This window comes from Varroa destructor, unplaced genomic scaffold (assembly GCF_002443255.2).
Source record: "Varroa destructor unplaced genomic scaffold, Vdes_3.0 BEIS01000003.1, whole genome shotgun sequence".
NCBI classification, from domain to species: domain Eukaryota; kingdom Metazoa; phylum Arthropoda; class Arachnida; order Mesostigmata; family Varroidae; genus Varroa; species Varroa destructor.
Genome location: NW_019211456.1, coordinates 29,384,680 through 29,390,487, shown reverse-complemented (window position 1 = coordinate 29,390,487; position 5,808 = coordinate 29,384,680). Strand labels below are relative to the sequence as shown.

Sequence of the window (5,808 nt, the reverse complement as noted above, 5' to 3'; positions counted from 1 at the left end):
GCGGTGGGTACACAAACCTTGGCAAGGTAGTCAAACTGAAAGCCTTTCACTGGCGACCCATTGAGGAAGTTTCCAATTGCAAGAACCGTCGAGAGGATAATTCTAAATGTTTTGTTACTCTCGATTTCGGCTATCGTTTGTTTTAAATCCGTAAGCGGTTCCGCTACCTCTTTTTCTAGTATGTTATAGTCCAGCACGAAAGCCCATAATCTGAAAAACACACAATGTAATATGCTGAATATTTGTTTATTACTCTATCTGCAAGTTAACATCAATTTACATTAAGTGATTACCGCTTCGCGGTTACGTCAGCTGAATGCAGACAACTACGACTAGACTCACAGATTACAATTAGGTTATGCTATTTATACAGAAGAGCGTGTGATTCCCTGCTCGTATCTTCACGAAATCATTCTAACTGCTTTACGTGAACTATTGCCAGGTATCACGTAGACGCTGGTTTAATATACCTCAGAAATAGCTGGCTTGACAAAACAGATCTAACCTAAACTCTGCTCAGAGAACCGATTCATTTTGTTGTCTATATATAGAAGGGTTGAGTTTCAGCGAAATGTGCCCACGTTTAGCTAGTTGTTAAACGGTGTTCACTGAGAGCCTCGGCTGTGTAATAGTATATAACAAGAATACTACAGATGTATTTGAGCCGTGGCTCGAGCTCGGTAATGGACGACAGCGTCAGTAGCAAGTTTTCGGCATTGCCAAGCGGCACCTCTGGGTTGGCCATTTGAGCCTCGACCATTTTGTTCATCTCCTCAGCCGACGGTATCGTCGCCGTAAGGATTCTCTCGATGCCTTCCCGGTTCATGACTGTGGAGTCCATCTTTAGGATCGCCGCCCGAATCGTCCGAGGATTCGGTAACTTTGTCATGCCGATGTTGATTGCATTCGATCGTTTCGCATCTAATACTGTAATCTCATTCCTTTTACCTTCTTGTTTCCACAAAATATCGTAGCAGTAGTAGTAGGAACAGATACAAAGCAGTTCACAGTGAGATGCGCTTAACACCCGTTATTTACTCTGACGCGTCTCAAATATACGTATTAGCTGTATTTGAAACAGGAGTGTAGTAAGCTGATGTGCTACAATAAAAACGATGTGTTTTTCCTAGCAAAGCGAGGGTTCAGACGCGTCAATTGTTTTACGCAAGTGAAGTAACGCCATCATAGAAATCTCTAAGAAAATGGCCCCAAAACAATAGGAAATACCTCCAACTCCGCTTGCAAATCTATATATTTTGAAATGGGAAAGTTTGCAAATAGACATTCGACCCTGCTAAACCTGTGGCTTGAAAACGCAACTCATCGACAGGTTAACAAACTAAATGGAAGCGCATTTTCTCAAGGATTATCTGTCAAATCCGTCATGGTTGTGGAGCAAGTGAGTCATATTATATGAGTCAAGTCTTCATGCTACAGTAGACACCGGCATTTGACGCTACTCCAGATATAACGGCACCATAATTTAGAGAAGAAATTCAGGTGCCTGTTGTAGAGTAGACGCTAACTAGATTATGTAACTAGACGTTATGAAGGGCCTACTTTTTTGACCAAGTGGATTGTGTCGGCAAAGAGGCACGTAACGTTTTATTTCCCACTTATGACTGTTGTGTGGCTCATTCCTGCAAATAACTCGCTCGATCAATTTAAAAACTAAGTTACTCCCCATATCGAATCTTGTAATCTTTTCCTCTTCGTAGCACAAGTTTAAAAAAATTGAGTCAATATATCGGTGAGGCGCTCCGAACTCCGGTGGTAATCCATCAGGTAGATCAATGGTTCACACTCTGCGGCTTTGATTACAATATTTAATTTTAAGCTTATGCCTTACCTGTTTCATAAGGTCTTTGGCTTTGTTTTCGAATAGCTCCTCTAGCTTGGCCGTGTCGATCTCTTCCGAACAGAGTTCATCCCATATCGTATGTTGCTTCTTAATACGAGCTAGAAGCATTCGATCTTCTTTAATTTCCTTCCAGATGAGCTTAACTGTTTTTTTACTCTTCTGGATTGTTGGCTGTGCGCCGGGTTCATTCCTGCAGGACAGCCAAGGACTACTTTATTACGGCTTTATAATATCACTAAAATATAACCACTTAGGAGAATGGTAAATTCAGCCGCCCATTTTAACTAAAATAAAAAGTCGAACGTTGACAATCTTGCGGTGGTGAAACAATTTCGTGTAGTCAAAATTCAACTAAGCACTCAAACGCCATGTTTTCAAAGAACAATTGCCCTTTCTTACTAAATGGACTCATGAACGAAACCCTTATTAGAATTAGAATGATAACGAAAAATAGAACGAAAGGTAAAAATACATCGCATAAATAAGAGTCACGAGGTATTCGTTACCGTAGTTATATAGAAAATTAGCCTAAGTGTGCTACATTTGCCTATAATACGTACTATACGTTGCTGTAATGAACTCCTGATTTTATTAAGCCACTTTCTATGACCATTTTATCATTCTGTCACTGAATCTCTGTATGACCTTTTTCTTGCTGTATCGTAGTCGCTAACAGCCTTAGCCCAATAATGTACATCAACAGTTTCCATAACTTGGTCTAGCTCTTTAGTTCTTGATAAAATCTTTGACATCGTGTTTTTTGCACATTGGCGGTACACTTATGGCATACCCTAAACTTTTCCTTTTTTTACATAATACTTTCATAAGAAGTACCCTACAACTAAGATTTACTTGTTAGCAGCCCATGGAAGTTGGCTTGAGGAGTGTTGCTTTTGTTGAACGAAAGATGGGGTAGTTTTACGGGGCCCCGTGGCTCCGAATGGAGGTACTTCGAATAGAGCTTGTGAAGGTGCCCGTGCACCAGACGGTGGAGAAGAAGGCGGAGGAGCTCCGGGTGGTCGTGGCGGGCGAGGAGGTCCGCCAAAACCAACGCCAAACGGTGGTGGCGGTGGCCCGTCCAAACCTTCCATCGGCGGTGGAGGAGGTGGAATAGGTCCACTTACTGCGAAAGGAACCCCGTCCTCGTTAAGTACTGTCACGTCATCGCCTTCGCTGAGGTCTGTGAAGTCGAAGTCATTGATAAATAGAGGCCTCCTAACAGACTTGATGAAGTTTTGCCATTGCACCGGGCTTCCAGACTTCCAGATCATATCCTGCCTTTGTCTTTTTCAAAGCAGTTAAACTTCTGTAGGTTATTAGAGAACTGGTTACTAGTGTACGGTGGAGTTTTTCCTAGCTTAATGATAGGAGGCCGTTGTCCGAAGCTTAACTGAAAAGCTGCGTATGGAGGGAATAATGGTCGCATCAAGCGACGTTGGCGGTCGCATCGGCAGGTAGCTGGATGGTTTCTCTGCAAGCGCTTGCTAAACTCCGATACACGGATACATCTAGTAATTAAATATTCGTAATTTTTTTTTTCGAAATATCTTTTAGGAAATTGTCTTTTCTGACGACTTTTATTTCACTTAGTCTATTGCCTTTTTTCCTAAAATATATATATATATAAAACCTGCAAATGACAAAGAAGTTATACTACTGTGCACTAAAGGTAAACGTCGAATCTCCGCTACCTGTTTCTGTTGGTATATAGCTGAACCAAGATTTCTGGCTTGATGTTCGGGTACTTTGGGGATATAGTCTGAAAGATCGATTAATTGTCTCCTTTTGTCTACGCGGCGCATCACCGGCTTTGCTCCTGAATCGTTTGTGCTAAAATTTCTTAAATTGGCGACCGTTCGCTGAGGGTTGCGTTTCCTCTCCGAAAATGTCCATTGGTCCATCGTTCTCATTTCGGAGATAGTCTCATATCTTATGACCGTTTTTCCAAAGTCTCATTGCCGGTGTCAGATCATTATCAGCGAATGCCGTATCCTCTACAGACCGTATGAGATTTTGAAAGAGGGGGAAGACTTAACTTTTGTAGGAGGGCCATCAGTCAGGTTGTGTGGGCTGCTCTTTCAAGAAGGGTTATGCTTACGGTTTGTGCAAAGCGCGTGTGAATTAATTCTATTATCAGTAAAAAGTGGTATAATAATTCAGTATATTAAGAACCTCGACCTTTAAATACATTAATTCCATGGTTCTCCATTTTGCTGATAGTTTGATCCTAATTGATAAGTGCAATCGATTTTGAGTTTCGTATGAAACAAAGATAAAAAAAATAGTTTTACGCTTTTTGTGTAAATGTGTTTATTTGTTATATTGGAACTGTGTATTTAGAATTTAGTTGATCAACTATAACATATGTGTATAGTATAAAAGATGTTAATCTTTAGACTAAATACTTCAAAATTTGTTGAAGTGTGGCACAAAGCATATCACGGGGTTCGTTCTAGAGAGGCCAATGGTGCATGGCGAGAGCTCCAAAATAATCATACTCAAATGCATTTTATTACCAGGAACTGCTATACAATTTTTCTCACTTTAAACAATTTGTTACTTCTTTTTAGGTCGAGTCTGGTAGCCGCAACGTTTGGGCTATTTATAGAATTTTTACGTCACGCAGCTACTGCCACCCGTAGGGCAGTAAGAAACAAAGACATCACCTGCGCATAACACACAATGTATCGAATAACTATTTGTTTTTCCTCTATAAATACATATTTGTTATTCTATTTTATATATAAAACGTGGACCTCAGATTCCGGTAGGTGACACTTCGTAGGCACTGACCTGGCGCATACCGATCTTCTTGTCTACTTGTCTTCTACTCTCAGGGAGTTCTCGTAGAGCTGCATCTGCTATAAGAGCTAGTCATCGGTCTCTGCACAAGTACAATTGTACAATGCGCGCCATTTCTATCGCGTCAATTGAACCCACTATATCCCGGTAGGTTTCTTGGTCAGGAACACCATCTAAGGCTTAGAGTAGCACGCAGGAAAAAGTGTTTGCGTCGGCCGGGAATCGAACCCGGGCCACCCGCGTGGCAGGCGAGTATTCTACCACTGAACCACCGACGCCTCGATGAAGTACATGTGGAAATATGCTCTTAAATAATCTTTTATATGTACCTGATGTGTGAGCTCAGTGGAAGAAGTAGCATATTTTAAATTAGGCTTTATTTGTAACACCTGCTCGCCTGTTAAATTGCTTAAAGAATTCTACATGAAACTGCATCTAAAATTTGAGCCTATGGTAGTATTGGTATTTGGTGCTACTAAACAGTCGTAATATGAAATCATTTCGTACGAGGTCCTCATCAAAACGACGCTATTAGAATGAAGGCGCCGTGGCTTAGTTGGTTAAAGCGCCTGTCTAGTAAACAGGAGATCGTGAGTTCGAATCTCGCCGGAGCCTTAAACTTTTTAGTCTATGTTTTTACTTTTAAACCATCAGGCACTAAGCGTAATGGTAAGTGCATGTCACTTTCAGCGGATGTGAGGAGTGTTGCAAGATAAGCCTACAATACCACATATATTTTCCAGCGAAAGATGGATTCATTTCTACCAAAGTACTTATTATAAATTTATTACAATGCGTCCTTGCTTACAATAGAGCTCAGGCAATGATGCACGTGGCTCTAACCTTCTTGAACTAGAACTTTTAATTCATGTAGCGTCTACCTCTAAGCTCATAATGGACATTTTTTCAAACAGCGTTTTCGGATGGACCCGCAGTATGGAACTCAAAACTGCCTGTACCTATTTAAATTTTATGCGACATCTTGAATGGCAACAATTAGTCTACGTATTTAGCTGCACCATTTTCATTTCACCATGCTAGCTTAGGCTTCTTTGACCTAACTTCCTGTTTGCTTTGTCCTTTGCTCGAGCCAGCGACAATTCTCGGAAAAATATCTAGTCGATTTTGAAATAATGACCACGACG

At 41.0% G+C, this 5,808-nt stretch overlaps 2 non-coding genes across 2 annotated transcripts; one reads left to right on the top strand and one right to left on the bottom strand.

The window, feature by feature from the left end:
* Positions 1-4,870: 4,870 nt before the first annotated feature.
* On the bottom strand, positions 4,871-4,941 carry TRNAG-GCC (transfer RNA glycine (anticodon GCC)). The gene has a single exon. It is a non-coding gene; the product is annotated as a tRNA-Gly (tRNA).
* Positions 4,942-5,204: 263 nt separating this feature from the next.
* TRNAT-AGU (transfer RNA threonine (anticodon AGU)) lies at positions 5,205-5,278 on the top strand. Its single transcript has one exon. It is a non-coding gene; the product is annotated as a tRNA-Thr (tRNA).
* The last annotated feature ends 530 nt before the right edge of the window (positions 5,279-5,808 follow it).